Consider the following 18,700-nt stretch of genomic DNA (forward strand, 5'->3'; position numbering starts at 1 on the left):
TAAAGACAGCCTGGAATGCCGTGCACAAAGGGGACAGCCAACGATCTGCGCCGCGCAGGGCTTGTCGGGTGTGAAGAATACGTTAAGCCCCTTGCACTTTCGTGGAAGCTTCGGTGATAGATACCGTGGTCACATATCCTTCATTTAACCCTCATTATTCGTCCCGCGTGACACATTTTTCAAATGATTCTGGCATTCGTAGAACGATTGATCTGTACATTTTTAACATCTGATATATATGTGTACAGGGTGAATCAATCAGGACTATTATCTAAAATAACTTGGTATCCATTGGTTGTTTAAAAATATATTTTAATGAATTATGTAGCATTTTAAGGGAATCCTCGAGCGAGTGTAATTAAAATTTTTCATTTCTCATTGTTTCCGAGATATAAAGCTGACCTATTGACTTTTCAAAAGTGTTTTCAAGGTCAATTCAAGGTTATCATAATATAGGTCGCTGAATTCGTCCTTCGACTTTCAAAAAAACTCAAAGTCGCCTTGATATCTTGATAGAAATGAAATATCAAAACATTAGATTTTGCTTATTCGATTCGTGCATAAAAAAATATATGTTTCTACCTAAAAAAAAATGGAGGTGACCTTGAAATCTCTGAAACTCTTTCACCTAAAACAACTGTTATTGCCATATTATAGTTCTATTTATACTGACAAACTTTGGTTGATAAAGTTTTTCATATTTTCAAAAACAGATAATGATGCGGTAATATTTAGTGGACCATCCTGTATTTCTTCAAAGTTTCAAGGTAGACCGAATTTCGTTTCGGATATAGCATAAACAATCACATAGGAATCGAGAGGTTCAGGGAACTGGTTCTATGGAAGCCACACACACACACACAGCTCGAGAGGAGATTCTCCCCGCAGACACGGGTTCTACCCTGTGAACAGCTCTCGTGCAGCAGCTAGGACGTGAAACAGATTTTTGCGGACTGGGTCGCGGGACGGTCGTAAACTGCGGGCTCGGGGTCCGGCAAAAACCGCGTGACGTGTGTTCGGTCTAGACATTGGTCTTACTTAAGCGGCGACTAACGTCACCTATCGCCGGTAGTCGGCTTCGTTTAATTTCCATAAGAACAATTTCGCGGTGCATAATGAGCGTTCTGCTCGACCGGCTCCCGGTTCACCGTTATTAAATTCTCGGTAGAAAGTGAACCGATACCGAAGGCACCGGTCCACTGCGGTGGCGTTGCCGATTTAACGATCTCCGGCTCGGATTAGGGGTGTCGCTCGCGAGCATTATCGTGAAATATACATTATTAATGGAAATTCAACAGGCACTCTGCGCTTTCGGACTGCTCTCTTTGTTCGGGACCGACGCGACGCCCTCTCCGTATAACTGAAGGGGGCCGAGGGCAGGGGCAACCGTAAAAAATCGTTGAACCCTTTCAATGTACGCGCCGTGTCTAGTATAGTGATTACCAGTAGGCGGTAAAACATACCGCGAGCCACGATCCCTACGGTGCATAATTTTAAGAAGACGTTTTTGCGGTGATAGGCGAGGAACAGTTTGTTCCACGAACTTCTTCCAACCTGTTGCGAACCGTGTTTCTCTTGCAAATAATGCTGCCTACTTCATTATTTAGTCTACCTATCGCGCCGGTTCTTCGAATCGTCTGGTTCGTTGTTCCGCGAATCAGAAATGAATTGGTTTCGTGAATTATTTATGTACCTCCGATAGTTTTGGAGAACAGTTCAAGTAAAATGTACCAAAGATGCTAATGAGTGATGATGATCACAATCTAAATTTATTGTTGTTAGCAAAGATGTTTGCGGCGAATAGATCGAACCGAAGCCGATCTCGAGTCGATCATTTCCTCGAACCTATCGAAATGGCGGCATTACGTAATTTCGGCCCCCGATTTCACGTATTTCACGAAACGCCCACGGACCCGGGCGTCGGTGTCGACACTCGATTTCCTTACGAGCATCAATTAGCGGGCCTGATCGATCGACGCGATGCAAATCGCATCCCACCCGCGGGATCGTTATCCGTGCTATCCGAATTCGTCGAATGAACCGACCCAGCCGAAATTGATTTATCGCTCGTATAAATAGCCATGGGTTCCGAATGGGATCTCCGGACAAGCAGCCGGGCCTGATGGCGTAACACACATCGCCGCCGAAATTCATCCCTGGGCAGCCGGACCGGGCCCGACCGGATCCGGGCCGAACAAAAATCGACGGGACCGACTTGGGACTCTCTTTTAATTACAGGAACCGCGACCGTATTTTTTACTCCCCACCTACCTAAGGAGCCTTTTAGGCTGTCAGTCGGTACGTCCTACCCGGTTGATGGTCTGCACTCTAATACGGACTGTCGACCGGGAAGAATCGTGACTAAACGCATTTCGATAAAGGCACACGATCCGAAACCGAGATACCGGAGGCGACACCGGACGAGGGATGAGACCCTCGATTAGGATAGTCGGACATCGTGTACCGACTCCTACGGATTGAGACGTAACTCTAGGGGGGTGGCCTGGACCGGGGAACTCGTGGGTCAAAAGTCATCCTGGATGGAAGACAGGCCTCGCGATATCCCAAGACAATGGACCCACGGCCAACCGTGTGATTAATGATTCGATCGCGGATACGTGTGTGTCTGTCGTCTGCCTTCGATACGGCGTTTAATTAATTTTTCCTGTGTCTTCCTGTGAAGCTGTTTGATACGGGGGGAGTTGCTGATCGCGTATCTGTTACGTAAATCGTAACCTGCGAATTGATTCGTTGTTATTTGACTGCGATTATAAGACACTGAAATGAAAACAATTTATTTATTAGTTTTTTTATTTTTAAGGTTTTCACATCTCTCCATTTTGTAGTTTCTGTTACCATTAACGAATAGTACGTTGACTAATCACCATAATTTGTTGCTTACCCACGCGTATAAGAAGAATGCACGACAATCACGTTGATTGACGTTCAAATAAAATTTAGTTGCAGGTAAAGCTTAAATTAAAATTGAAGATCTGTAATAATCCTGTAATTGTTTTTGTTGATCGAAACGCTACAGAACATTTGCATTGTAAAATCAGACATTTCATGTGCAACAACTTAATTTAACAATGTAAACGCGTTGACGTTGGTCTTTCACGATGCTGTTACTTGAACACTCACTTGAGCGACAGTTTCAGTTCTCCCAACACGTTAGAACTATTTTTAAGAACATTGTTCTGTGTTAAAGAGCGTACGGAGATTTTTTTGGCAGACTGTACGTTCTTTATTAGCAGTTACATTCCGTTTAAAACGTACCGTAACGGAGAGACTGTCATTCAGTCGCACCTACGATTCTTTTTACGTTAACCCAGTTCGGTTTAATGTTCTTGTTGGATTTTTCTTGCTGGACTTGTCGGTCTCCGTGTTCCGTGCGTTGCGTCACGCGCTGAGACCTCGTCACCGCACCGCGAGGGAACAATTTTCGCTCGGAGCGGATCGGATCGAGCGGAGCAGAGCAGAGCGGAGTGGCGGGGCTATCTGCTCGCACGCGACTCTATTCTCGCGGAGAAAGTACTACGCGCGAGTAACGACCCTCGCGAGCATTCGGCATTCGACTTCACGCCACCGAGAGATTTACTCGCGTGTACCACCGGTTTTGTCGCTCGTTTGTTTTTAAAGCAGCGCGTACACCTACCGCCGTTGTAGTTAGTTTGTCGGAGGATTACTCCCGGCACACCGGGGTTACGATATTTATGCGGCAAAGATCCAGTCGAGTGCACTTTAAAGGCTAGGTATTAAATCAGCAGGGCTTATTCTATAATCAGCGACTGGAATTGTGCGGGCATTTTATCGGATTAGTTGATGAAACGACGCCCTGTCACTTCGATCGTCGTGCACGTGTCTCGTGCATTACCTGTGGCTCCGTTCTTCGTGGTAATTGAAGGTTTCTGTTCGATCTGTGTGCACGACATTCGTAGCTCGCACTGTATTTACCACGGAATATTCAAGTGTTCTTCAAATCGGATATATTTCTCCGATCAGGAATAGGGGACTCGTTGATTCCTCAATTAATTAAAACAGGTGAAATAAGAATGAATTCTGAGGTTCATTGTGGCAAGAATTAATGAAATTAGTCTGAAACTTGAATGGTAACGGTTTATTTAACATGTTTAGTGATACCACACACAATAATACGATGGTATTACACATTTATAACATACACGTATATATTTTTATGTTTCTGTAAGCCTATTATACACAACAAAATTACGTCCCTTCTTACCACGTTTTTGTTGGACACGATGCTACTCCTCAGTCCGTGAAAGAACATCTGCATTATGAAATTCGTCAAAGTCGCAATTAGTACAGTAATTTCGAGATACGGTCGCACCGCATCATCAATTAGAGCTGTTGACGAAAGTTCTTACAAAAACCACGGGTGACCTTGAAATTCTCTTGTCGCGTCAGGTAAAAAATGACCACCTGTGTCCACTAAATCGACTTCATAAATGTTCCCGTCAAGGAGCAAGCACTCGCTGCCACTATTCATTTCCTCGCAAAACTTTTGTAAAATGAACCATACTTCTTGTCAGAATGTATTCTGACAATATCAGTGCCTTGAACCGTCCCGACTATCGGAATCTGGATAGTTTGCAGGAACCTCGAAACAGGCTTTTCAGTCGCGTTTCGTGCAACTACCGAGGCACTACTGTAGAGCGTTTGATTGCTCGGTCACGCGGCGGTAATTAGTCAGAGGAGTACGACAAAGTCATAAACCAAACCGTTTGACGGCAGGTTACCCTATAGATCTGTCACATCCGTCATACAGACGCATTCAGCTGACGCAACGAGGCATCGAACAATCGTACATAGAACACCCACTGAGCTGGCTCGGTTACATCACAGCTTACCGGTCGGTCCCGAGTGCTCGAACTTCAGCCACGTCGTTTTCCGCCGCGGCGAAACCGTCTCGCGTCTGTTGCGCATGGACAAACGCACACACGTGCGTACTCGGGCGACACACGGGAACGCGAACGCAAACGCGCACAAGCTCGATCACGCGTGGCTGTATTCCGCTCGGCCGGTCGCGATAGAAAGTGAAAATAAGTTCTCCGTTTAAACGCGGACTCTCGGCTTTCCTCGTTCCGGAAGTGGTCCGCGGCGAGGCCAATTAGAGACGTCTGTCCACCGCGGTAGGACTCTCAGTCTGACTCTTCATTAGCACCGAGAGCAGCCCGGTAAGTTCAAGGCCGACGCTCATTCGGAGCCGAGACGAAGAACCGGGAGAGGCAAGCAGCGAGCGCGGCGCGTTCGTTTGTAGGTACGCGGCTCGAACAAGCAGTACCTTTCCATTTCAGTCGGCGTGCACCGCTACCGCGGGCATCATCATCATTATCATCATCATTATCTGCAGCAGTTTAGTCGTCACCCATTTACGCACGCCAATCGCGTGCGAGAGCGGGGCACGCGGTCCAGACGCGCGGTCCAGACGCGCGGCGACTAAAGGAAAACTTTGATCCGCTAAGTGTCCGGGTGCCAGCATCGCGGGGTGACGTGAACACCTTATACTGTCATAAATCATCGGCGAGATCATTTCCAGTGGTTCTTGTCGCTCCGGGAGTAATAGGTCAGGTGCTGTTCTTCGTTACCGCGGAGGTCGTCCTCGAGGAGAGGTCGGAGAGCATTCTGTTGATTATTCACTCTTTTGCGTACAGAGACCAAGTATCGCTATATAATGGTACATATATTTTAGTTTTCTCGTAGCTGGACACGTCAAGGACTTGTCATCTTTGATTCCTTAAACGGAACCATATATTTTCTTATGAACCAATCGATGCAGCTTTTTATTTTAATAGCAGTCTAATAATTAGGCACATCCACAAATAGCTAGGCTTATACAATATATAAAGTTCGAGTAACTGACAGTGTCTCTGCTTCTACTTCTGACCACGCAACTGAAAATAACCAAAAGTAGAAGCAGTAAGCGCGCGATTAAACTTTCGCTTCCCGCATGTAAACGCGGCACCTTTGACTGTCGCATCGCTCGATTGTATCCTAAAAGACTCGAGAAGTGTAGTAACCTCGAGTCTCAGCGGAGATCAGACGATCGAGTGAGAATAAAATAGAGCCGCGGAAAGTCCGTACTCTCTTGTGAATTACTGTAAAGTCTAAATGAACAAAGGCCCCGTGATCCGTCGATGTTACACAACAAAAGTAAATCCCCGACACGTAACACCTTTCCTGAGACATTCCGCTCTAAAGTCGCCGATGTTCAGTGAAACAGAACCCGGCGCATGGCGTGTCGTTTCGCAACGCGAACCTCGATCGAGTGGTGTAACACGGGGTGTGTTTTTCTCTTCCCGGTTTTACGCGTAACACGATTTTTCCCGTTGCACGACACCGAGGTGCCACATAATGATCCGGCAGCTGCTCATCATCGTTGCGTCCTATGCAATAAGTCCGATCTGTGACTCGGCGCGTCCAATGTGGATCACTTGTCCGCCGTTGATCAGCTAGAAGCAGCGCTGCAGCCCCCGTAGTTCAGCTTTAAAGCTCAATTATTTATATACGGGGCTCGCCGGTGATTCGCCGATGCGATGATTACGCCAATCATAATACGGCCGGACCGCTAAGAGCCGGCCATTGTGATTGGCCCGTCGCGGATCAGGCTAACTACTCGCAGAAATCAAAGAAAATAGAAACAAGACCGATCCTCAATCACCTGTAATTGTACTCCGTCTGTCCCGCCGCTACACCCTTGATACTTAGCGATGCACAATCTTCTCTTCGCGGCTCGCTTCTGCGTGTCTGTTACCACGCTTGCCGATCCAGCTGGTTACTTTCGTGTTTACAGCCGTATTTATTAAGACGACATGCACATCCTGCGCGACTGATCACGGACCGAGGCGGCTGGCTATTCCCCCTTCGCATGATATCGTTATTAAATGATCCGATTTTTACGCGGCTCTGATACCTGCGACTGACGACCCTGCGGAATCCCATGCATCTTGTGTGGTTTTTCCTCGACTTGGTCAGTTTTCACGATTACACAGAATATCTTTTGAACTTCATTATTTGTTCCTGAATTCCATTCTTATATTTAGGTTTTCATCGCTCAAATCATTATAATTTAAATGCCTCCCTGGCGAGAGTACGCTTCATTTCGGATGGTTCTTACGAATGCGGAGCGGAGGCTCAGGATCTCAATCATATCATCTGGCAATGTCCAGAATATGATTCAGAACGAGAACACCTGTTTGAACTGCTCCTTAATCGTAAACACTATCCTCCCTACACTATTAATTTTTTTCTAAGCGTACTAGATATTACAGCGCTAATGTTTATTTTTAACTTTATTAAAAAATGTAAGATTAGGATTTAGCGCCTAACGTTTATACTATATGTATAATTCCACTTTATACATACTATGTGTTATATACTTCTCTATCTTTTTGTATAATGTCATAATAATGTATGCTATATAAACTAAACTAGGTTTACGGCATCAATAAATAAATAATTATTATTATTATTTAGGTTTTCATGATCCAGTTTCATAGGCAAAATAGATCCTTTGAATTCATCCAGAGAAATAAGTTGAATATCACTCATTTGTTAGAATCTGCTTCATTCGAGCTACAAGCAGCGATACAGAATTGAAGAAATTTTCTTCTAACATTTCCTTCGTTGTTCGTCACAGAAATCTGCTACAAGCATCAACAGTCTTTTGATTGATTTCAAGCTCAACAAGACTGGGATGATACGATATGTAAATTCGTCCCAGAAACGGGGCCCATTTTGCGTCGAGCAAAATGTAATTCAGTATTCTGCTATGTAACTTTCTAGAACCAACGGAACCCACTCGCGGCCCATATTCTGTAAATTGCGGTTCTTCCAGCGCTCCCCGCGGCCCGCGCTTCTGTCATTTTCTCAGATCATCGCCTACCGTTCGATGTCTCAATCCCCGAGTTAACCAACGCAATCCGTGGAGTCGGTCGAGTATCATCCTTCGCGGCCACCTTCTTCCACGAGCGAATCGAGTTCACCAGACGATCTCTGCCACCCTCGCACATCGACAATCCAAGGTGTCTCGCGCCAAGTATAGCGGTGATCGAATAAGCTAGCAGGTGGCAAAGAGGATGATGACACTGGTCGGGTACATTAAAGGCGAATTTTTCGCTTTAGATATGTACATGCTGATGATTCATCTGCAATTATAAGTGTCGAGATCGTTTTCATTCAAGTTCCATCCCAAGTGAATGAAGTGAAAGAAGTATTAAAAATGGTGAAAATTGAGAAACGAATAATAACAATTTCCAACATTTTTAATCATTTGTGATAAAGCAATTATTCAATTTTTATGAGGTTGTCAGAAAACATGAGGATCTAGAAGACACGTCTTTCTAAATTTTCTTCAACTAAAATGTAGTAAAAAGCAACTTTTACTTATTTCGACTCTAAAAAGAACCCAGTATCCCAACCACTAAAAATTCAGTGTCTTCTGCTCTGCCACAAATTGCTGAACACGCCCACTAAGACTTAACCCAGGCTCTGGGAAATCTGCACGGTACCCCGGCAAAGACACGGCGTTCACTTGCGCTGGTTTTCGGTGTGGGACCTTGACCGAGTGACGTTCTCCAAGCGGCAAAGGCAACGGCAAAGGCAGGGGAGCAGCAGCAGCAACAACGCGTGCATCAGGAGCAACGAGCACAGGTAACATCGTAGAGCAGAGGAGAGGAGAGCATAGCAGCACACACAGCATCAGCCTTGCCTGGTGTACCCGGGCATCGGTGCACCAGACCCGAGCGGCGTGTGTGTATACCTGTTAAAGTCCTTATGTCCGTTGCTTCATCCGTTTCACCGTCCATCCGTGCTGCGTTCGTTCGTCCGTCCGTCTGTCTGTCGGTTCGTCCTTACGTCCGTCCGTCCGTCCGTGCATTCTCTCCTGCCTGTCTCTGTCGGGGCCCGGTCCGGTACGTCGGTGGGATAGGACGGAGCCGCGGTGGAAGGAGTAGTAAGCGGCCTACGCAGTATCAAGCTGGGTCCCAGCTTTTATTAGTTCTTCGGCGCTCGGCGGAGAACGGTGCGTGCCGAAGGAGTGGTAGCCCCTAAGTCGCGTCGCAGGTCCGGAATTACCTAACGACCCCGTAATCGGTGCGAGCGAGTCGTCGAAGTGAATCGTACAGGTACAGCACCAGGGTACCCCGGGATACTTGATCCCGTTGAGTCGTCAGCTCAGAGAATCGGTCCCGATCGATCGCGATCGTTTTTCGAATAAACGAACACGCGTGTGGTATTAAGCTACGAAGCAGTGACCTTTCGGGGAACAAGTGTTTGCCAGACGGTTCGGATAAAGTTGTTGGTTCTTGGTATCGAGTGTTAGCGCGTGCCCAACGACCTAACAGTGAAGAAGAGAGATAGAGGGAGAGAGGGAGAGAGAGAGAGAGGGAGAGAGTTGGAGAAAAAGGAGTAGGCTAGCCAGGGTGAAGAAGGGAAGCAAGCCAGAGAGTATCTAGGGGATGCTGTGTTCTTAGCCGATCGATGATAATCGTCGCTAGGACGTCGTCGCGTCGCATCAGGATCGGGCGCAAGGTGTTTGTCTCGCCGGGTCCCACGGGACGAGACACCCGGCTGCCACGGTGGCAGTGACAGTTGCTGTACGTGAGAGTGTTTTGTTCGGTAGAACCACGAGCCGGGTCCTCTCCCTCGATCCTCGTTCGATCCTCTTCTTGCTGGCACGTCGCGGTCAAGGGGGATATCCTTAAAGAGCACACCAGAGCTACTACCGATCGGAATGCTACCGTGCCAGTGAAGGTAAATTGAATTCTGAAATTCGAGCGGTCTGCCATTGGCGGGTGCGTTCGCAGTGCGCAAGGAACTAATGCGTGGCATCCTCGTCCCGGTGACGGATCGTCCGTCACTGGTCGTCGTTCGTCGTCGTCTCGGACGAGTCTGTTCGCCTGAGAGCTTTGTCGGCCAGGCGGATTGACTCGTCGCCGACGTTCGATCGTCTCTCCCATCCATCTTGCCACGGGAATAACCGTGATCGTCGACCGCTGTGACGGGAAGTGGCGCGCGTTCAAGGAGATCGGCCCGCGAACAGGTGTCATCTTTGAGGGATCGGAACCGAGACTTACCGAACGCCGCCGCTCCATCTGAAGTGCAGTGCAACGGAACGTAGCGCGTCGCTTCGTTGATCGCTCGAGTTGGTGTTACGTAAATGTTTGTCGCTGAAACGGCTTCTGTGTGTCGCGAGAGGCCTTCGGGAATTCAGGCTGCAAACACTCCGGGAGTGTTTGCGATTAGGCCGACCAATGATGATGTGCGAAACACGTGAGACGATCCGCTAACGAGGTTGCAAATTGCTTCAGCGCCGCGGCGGCCGGCTAGATTTTCTTCGGCTCCCTCGAAGAACGAACTTGCCGTGCACCGCTTTTCTTTTCGCCGCGTACACGTCACGACGTTCCCCGCACGACGACACGTACGTTTTACGGGTTGACTGACAAATCACGTTCACAATGAGATCACTGTAATTATCGCGGTCGTGGCGGGACACGGGACATCTAACACGCGACATCGCTCGCGTCTCGCGTCGGCCCCCGTCAAACGGTCCCGGGAACGGGAAACGTTAATCGAAAGGGAAATGACTTTCGTTGCGAATAGATTAGAGACGGGAACGCGACTTACTCTACCGGTAGATTGGATCTCGTCGGCGATAGGAAAACCAGAAATCCGAAGGGGTGGGGGCGGGGAGGGCGACGTCTCGTTCGCCCGGAGATCAATTAACGCGCTTTAACCGACACTTTAATCAGCACTCCGCAAGATGAGAGTGAACGCTCCGTTGACGCGATTGGACGCTTGTCCGAACGTTGTCGGTCTGGAATTTTGATTATTGGGACGGACACGTGATCGTGAGACGGACAGGGCTGAATTATTGCGGTTTCCTTTTTCTTGTTGTATCTCGACTATCTACTTAGAGCGTGATTTCCCATGGACAATTAAATTCTTGACTCCAGGCAGTGATTGTTAGGTAGATCATTGTCAGAAAGTGGAATGTTCGTTTTTCATCTTTAGCCACAATTTGCCAAGAATATCTTGTTCTTTTGCATCTCATTTTAAACCAAGGACCAATGTTATGCATTTTTATGGGCAATACTTATTTCGCACATGAATGAAAATTCAATTTTTTTCTGAACTGTCGATTCATTGTTAATTTGTATCTAGAGGGTGATATTTACTTACAATCCTCCTAATCAGTCGTACCGAACCGCTGCAATTAATTATTAGATCTAAAGTTGGACAAGTGAGCTTGATAAATAAACAAACTAATTCAAAGAATTTACAGATACTATTGTATTGTGTTGAACTCGTTTAAATTATTATGTAGTTCCTGTATATTGAGATCAACGCAGAGCATTTTTATTTTACATAGAAATCCGTACTCTAATACCTACTGTATTATACTAAAACAACTGTTAGCACTTCGGAAAACGAATTTCGAAGAAATTAGAGCATTCCCAGACGGTTGCGGGTTGTTTGAAAATAAATTAAACGGAGCTCGGTTCCATGGAGCGTGCGGGTATTGGAAAAGTTCGGCGCGGCGGAGAAAAGGACGAGTGAGAACGAAATGGAAATGGAGGTCTGAACGCGTTCGGTTCGGATAAAAATTCGGGCCGATGTTGACGCGCAATAAAAGGGCCACGTGGAGCTTGACACAGTTACGAGGCACGTCGTCGTCCTGTTTCAGCGTCCTTCTCGACACGTCCCTCGTTAAGTCCAGAAATAGACGCCGGCGAGGGCTTATGAACAGCTCAATCCTTTTGCTTCTCTTTTCTCCCTTTCTTCTGCTCGCTCTTTTGTTTCGCCTGTCCGCTCGCAGCGAGCTTCGCGGAATGAAGATCGCGCCTCGATCTGACGTGCGAATCCCCGCGGCTCACCCGTGACCGAATCCCTCGTCTTTTATTGCGTCGAGAATACGTCGCCGCGACGCGATCATACTTCCAAAATGCACTCGATGCAGAAATTAACCCTCCGTCAGCAACCTGGGTCGTTTATGTCCGCAGCGAAATGCTTTCTTTCTAATATGTACTTTTTCCATTAATGCTTTAGACGTTTCAATGATTACATGTCAAAATGGGGATTCTTATTATTCTAGAATTTTTTACATTTTTTGACACAGGAAGAACGGTAAAAAAATTAGTCTCAAACATAAATGACCTAGATTATCCACGGATGAATAACCCTTAACTGGGTCCACTGGGACCCAGGCATGGAGCTTCCGTGATTCTCTGTCGTTTGGAGCTTGGTACTTGCCTCACAGTAATTTTCCGACACTATTGAAAATTAATCCATTTGAGAAATTAGAACAAAAATTACAATTGGTCAGAACTGTGGAGGAAATATTAAAATTTGCTTTTTACAATTTCTTGATGTGGACCTGTATTGAAACGTTTAAAAGTTCTTACGGAGGATGACCTTTCAAAGTTACCAACTGTTGCTATTGCGAAAATTAAATGATTACGAATCACGATTCGGGTCACGAACCCTCGACCTTGCCTGTAGTTGAAGTATGTCAGAGGAACACGTTTTCAGACGCAGTGCCCATCGAGCGGGAAATCTTCGAAAGTGATCGAACGTCTCCCTTACGACTCCATTCATTCGCTTCGAGTTTTTTCGCAACACAGGAATCGATGTTAAATTCGAAAAGATCAAGATAGATTTTAGCCCATTGACACACAATATAAGCAAGCCTTGCTTTTGTAAACTACTTGATAAAAATCTGCATTGCAATTTTTAAACAGTTTATATTCACCTCGACGACATAATTAAATTCAAGTCAAAGGACAATGATACTGACGCGTTGCTATATTAGACAAATCCATTCTTAGAATTTCGAAATTTGCTCCAAGTAGAAAAGGAAAGTAATGGTCAGACAGGCATACGCAGGAATCATGCGTACCCAAAAATTGTGCTAGTGTAGGTTCTCTCCAAAAACACATTCACGGTTTTCCTAGTAGTAATTGGTAAATTATGAAGATTTTATAGACATCTACAAAAAAATTCGAACTAAATAACAGTGTTTTATACGATGTATGCAGACTCATAATAATTGCACCTGCGTGCGCAAGTACATTTAATTGTTTCTACCTTGTGCTATTTATAATAACTAGACTGCGGATGTTTATGCAATTTTTTATCTTTGTATGCAAATTTTGAGTAAGTGGATACAAATAAAATCTTATTCGATACTAAATTCTGCGGAAATTTATATTCTAGAATTCTTTAAAAATTTTATTCTCGTGGAAAGGACCGAGTTCATTTGCTTCTGGAATTTATTTCCATTTAGATCCGTGGCTGTCGTTCGGGAATGTGAACAACATTATTACGAAGGTGCAATAAACATTAAAAAATCAGAATCCGCGAGTGGCTTGCTTCGGGCACAGGATCTCCATACTCGTATTCGAAACGACATGTTTTCGTTGATGGCCGCGCGTAACGAGGACTTTTCAGGAACAGTTACGACATTCGGGGTAATTTATTATTCAGCTTCGATATTATACCGTGAAATGCGACAGGTAAATTGGTTCACTGAGAAATACCCTAAAACGAGTAACAAGTGAAAAAACAAGTCCGCGCGTATCTTCATAGCCGTCTTATTGTTCCTCTCCGGAATCGAGAACGTTTATATACTCGCGTCATAAATAATCCAGCAAAAATTCTTCGTAGTATAATTTGGCACTCTTTTTGTCATCTTGCTCGTTATTTTCTCGTACTTTTACGTTCACGTGGAACAATAATGATTCGCGTAAAAATTACCCAAATGAATGTTGCAATAGAATTTCTCTCGAGTGTATAAATGCGTATTGGAAAAAATATTCCATTCGAGGATGACACCTACGCATGTGTGTTCTCTCTCAAACGAATATAACGTAATCACACGTAACAATTAATTAGACTGTGGATTTTACGTAATTCCGTTACAAATAGGTAAATAGAATACAGGTCAGAGTGAAAATCATCACACGTAACAATTAATTAGACTGTGGATTTTATGTATTTGCATTGCAAACAGATAAATAGAATACAGGTCAGTGAAAACATAGGAAGAATTCCAGAATAGTGTTACATTATTTCCAATTTGTTCAAACCAATAAAGGAAGAATACATATTTATTTAACTTCTGTTTCTCACAATTAATGCAGACAATTTTTCTTTTGTATAAAGAGTCTACTATTATATATATATATATATCATAGTCTACTATTAATAATTTCTACTTTACTCCTCTGAAAGAACCAGTTTAATTTAATTCAACTATTACGTGCATGTACGTCCTGAGAATTTCAAGCGATATTATTTGCATGGCCTTGAGGAAAAAGTATTTAGGTAAAGAATCTCGGTGATCGTTCTCCTGGTTGATTTTTGTTTTAGAAACCATTTAATGGAAGTGTTAATTTACTTCCCAAGGCGACAGAGTCAGTTCGCAATCGTGTGACTCATTCCGGTAATTTTTTTTCCGACAATTGCCCGCCATTTTTCTTCGACGATATTAAAGAAACAGCCGACGGGATACCGACGGGTTGCTCCAGGCGCGAACCCGCGATTTTATCATTGAATCATTGAATGGACGGGCCGCAGCGGCCGGTTCAACAATAAAACAGGCAGGGGAAGGTGCTAAATATTTACGGGAGACACGTGACTGTTTATTGCGCCGAAGTCGCGGTCGAAGAACGCTAGGGAATCATATCGTACATTCTTGTAACGCTGCTTTAGTGTCGGCGTTCTTGATTACCACGCAGAAAAGCTTGCTCCACGCTCGAACGTCATGCGAAATTGATTTCCATCTTACCTCTTTTTTCTGTCAGCATCGGATACCTCTGACGACTAGATCTTTATGCGAAATAAAAATTGTCCAAGTCAATTGTAAGAAACGTTAACAGTTAACTAAAGTAACTGGTACATGTTCCCTTATAAAAATGACAAGATTGATTTTAGTTAGACTTTGTGCGGCTCCTATTACAATACGTGCTTATCAAATCCTTTTTATTATTTCAATAAATGTAAAATAAAAAATCTGGAATCGGTCATTTTGACCCCGCTGGTGGTAGGTTTAGTGTTAACATGTTGATCACTCACTCAATACTCACTAAAATGAGATGAAATCAAAGTAATCTATTTAACAAAACAAAAACTGAAAAGCTAAGTTTTATGATATCAATTACTGTTTCAGACCTCTTGCATTTTGCAAATCGTTAGCAAATTTGGTACCTCAATCTAGCAAAATTAATTTTCAATTCTGGACAAATATCGCCACTCGGATATAGACGCCATTACAATCAAAGCGTTATCGGGGAACTGTAGGTTTCAGTAAAAATCAGGTTCGAATAAAATCATTTTCTCGAAACCAGCTCTGCTTGAAAAATCATGAGCGTAGAATTAATTACAAAATGTATTATTTATAAGGGAAAATGAAGATAAATTTAACGGAGTCGCACGTTTTCTCTTCCTCGTAATTAAAGTTGTCCTGATTTAGTAACACTCGTATCTTCTCCATCGCGCACATCTGAACCAGATCATGCTTGCAAACACACGGAAATTGCAATCGAATGGTAATCTAGTGTTTTGTTTCTTTAACGACTATCATTTTACATTATATTCTTATTTCTCGAGCTGAATATTTTCGTACTATATTCTTCTTTCTTTGTGAAGACTGATATTTCAAGTTAGATATTTAGCAAAATTGTTGTTTGTTATTAAAACTATTTTATTATATACTAGACCTTAATTTTCTTGTTCCAATATCACCGTAGAATATTTCGACGTTTTGGTAGATTTCATACATGCAAGTTCTTTGTCATCAGTAGACTGCGGATCTTTCTGCAAAATAAAAATGTCTGCATCGATTCTAAGACACAGAGGTTAAATAAAAATTTCTTTCTTATTTTAATTATCTTATTAAACTGAAACTAATACGTGGATGTTCTTAAAATTTTGAAATATGTCCACTGCTTTAGATCGTACGTGCCACAGTTTTTGTTATAAATGCATAAAATCCACAGTCTAGTCATCAGTACTTCTCAGAAAGCAACATTTGAGATCATCGGAAATTCTTCGCCGGCGATTAATTAACAAAGCAATGTCAATCGTAAACAAGGCGCAATTTGAACCGGCTAAATATTTTCACACCGTCCTCGCCATAAAGCCGCTCTCTCAAATTCTTTCTCTCCATTTGCGTCTTAGAATCACACTTTTTATTACCCACGCATCTGACGTCACCCTCACAAAGGATCGCCTCAATCTCATGTTTACAACTAGGTGTATCGTCGAATGAACGCGAAGGATTCGGTGATTAGGGTGTAGCATGCGAGAGGATAGGGGATGATGACGGTCGAACCGAAAATCCCAGGTTCTTTGGGAAGGAAAACTGAAAAAAAAGACAGAGACACGTTGTCATTGGGTTTATGGCAGCAGGCCAACATTCCGACAGTTCGAGAACCATCGTTGGCAGAGGACCTCGGTCGCGAGGATTCGTTCGCCTAATATGGACGCATGGAGTTAGTCCTTGGCTGATGTGCATATCCCCGTTCGTAAATCAGCAGACACCTTGAGTGGAAATATTAATTGCTGACTGATGTTAATAAACATTCCAAGAAGGACTTCTTTTAGACCAGAAATATTTTGAAATTCATCACCGAAGTATACTACCATATTCGGACTTGAAATAAATGGATAAGACGTTATAAATTGTGCGATTTACTCACTGTAGAATTAATGTTGTTGGATTGCACTATAAACAAAATTGCCAGATTAATTTATTCTATCCAATTATTCTATAGTAAACACTTATTGAGCCCATTGCTATTATTTTTCGCTTAATATTATTGTATCTACATCTTCTTTAAAATTTTTCTTGATCCGTTCGCATCGGAACATTCAATATTAGAACGTTCTTGAAAACTGTTCCACCGTTCATGTCTTAAACAGAACCTATCACAATGTTCCATAACTGAACGTAGCGTTCCACAGTAATTTCTATTTAGCATTCTTGTCTCGCTCGGCCTCTCCTTTGTTTGAAACAGTATCCCGAAAAAAGAATGAACGTATAAGAGGATATACGTCCTAGACACGGCGATCTCAGCAGTCGTTAAAGGTCCCCCATGTACGGGTTAATCCGGCGATCGCGATCATGGGAATTGTCTCATTTGAAAGTTGGCATGCTCGCCCCGTCCCTTCCGCCTAAGGGCTAATAAAGTCGTTGAGCGACAGGGACTTACCCTTTGGTACGTGCTCGAAACGGACGTGTCGCGATTAGATGGCCTTGAGAGATGAAGAAGAGACGAGGTCACCGCTGCTACCTCGAAGGGCGACCGAGATCCCTCGCGGATACTCGCGAAACGCGCGGTGAATCTGAAATCGCGCGCGACGGATCCCATACGCGAGGGATCCGCTTCTTTGCGTCGCGCCGGAGCGAAGCTGATTCCGCGGAAAGGATCGAGCCGGCCTCTTTGCATTCCCGAATGATAATCGGAGAGCTCGTGTGGCTTTCATTAGGCAGAACTGGCAGAACTGCTGCGCGCCCAACCCGGTCCCCCCCGACGTCATCGGTACCTACACAGCTCTTTTTATCGAAATTTTTTCATCCGTGTAACGCTGCCAGCACTTTCGATCGGACGTGCAATGGCCGACCAAATTATGCACAGGCTTGAACATTATCGATATAAATTACACTGGAACTCCGTTTGCGTCAACTAAATTTTGTCTCATTAACCCTCGGATTGCGGCTCATTTTTATAACTACACTACTAATTACATTTTGGATCAACTGCTTCGCTTATCAACGTTTTAAAACGTATTTTTGGTATTTCTTCCAAACAAGTTAATCTTTCTATTATTCCTAATGCAGCAGATGTTCGTTTCATTAATTCGCCAGAAACTGTACAATTAAATGACGATTTTAATACTCTGGGTCTAAATAAACCCGGACTCCACCGTCGGAAGGTTAACTGAACTTTAGCTGAACGAAATTCCATTCATATCCTTTGCAGTCGAAGTTATTTTAATAATAATTAAGAATAATTCCGCTCAATATGGTTTTTTTAATTTTATGGATATGAAATTGGTATAATGTGTCATATAATACTTACTTTAGTAATTGATTAGATGCCAACGTATTTAATAATGCAAACAAAATTTTGTTGAATAATGAATAATGTGTAATTTTGAATAATGGCAAGAATCGAGTGCTAAGGGTTAAATTAGATAAAGAAAAAATATATCATTGTCACTGCTGGAAGACACAGGTGGACTCCTATTATATGAATCAACTTGTGTTCCAACTGGCGATTTATGGAGTTCTACTGTATTCGAGAAAGAATAGTTAAGAAAATTATCCTAATTTTTTACGTAAAATACTAATAATTAAATATTTAAAACAATTTATTATTTCAAATGGTTATTTCCTGTCTCGTATCAAATAAATGTGCCCATCCCTGTTATTATAAACAGATGGAAAACTTACATAACGTTAGGTCCTCTCTTTATGAACATAATTGTGCTATAATAGTGTAAAATATTATGGTATATTTTGAAATACATTACTCTCTAGAGCAATGATTAAAATAAGGTATTCTCTCTTCTAAATCTTTTTAATGCACGATTACTATTTATAATGAAATAAATATAATGAACGAACAGAGTTACCTCACTGATTGATGATTACACAAACGAACTTATCGTAGGA

At 43.5% G+C, this 18,700-nt stretch overlaps 1 protein-coding gene across 2 annotated transcripts in view; it reads left to right on the forward strand.

The window, feature by feature from the left end:
- Window positions 1-8,942: 8,942 nt before the first annotated feature.
- Blo (bloated) overlaps window positions 8,943-18,700 on the forward strand; it is a 188,337-nt gene continuing 178,579 nt past the window's right edge. The window contains exon 1 of one of the 2 annotated variants that reach the window (XM_076439688.1): window positions 8,943-9,774. The gene's annotated coding sequence lies outside the window, so the exon portion shown is untranslated. The remainder of the gene's footprint in view (window positions 9,775-18,700) is intronic. The other variant, XM_076439694.1, reaches the window with a different exon arrangement.

This window comes from Lasioglossum baleicum, chromosome 2 (assembly GCF_051020765.1).
Source record: "Lasioglossum baleicum chromosome 2, iyLasBale1, whole genome shotgun sequence".
NCBI lineage: Eukaryota > Metazoa > Arthropoda > Insecta > Hymenoptera > Halictidae > Lasioglossum > Lasioglossum baleicum.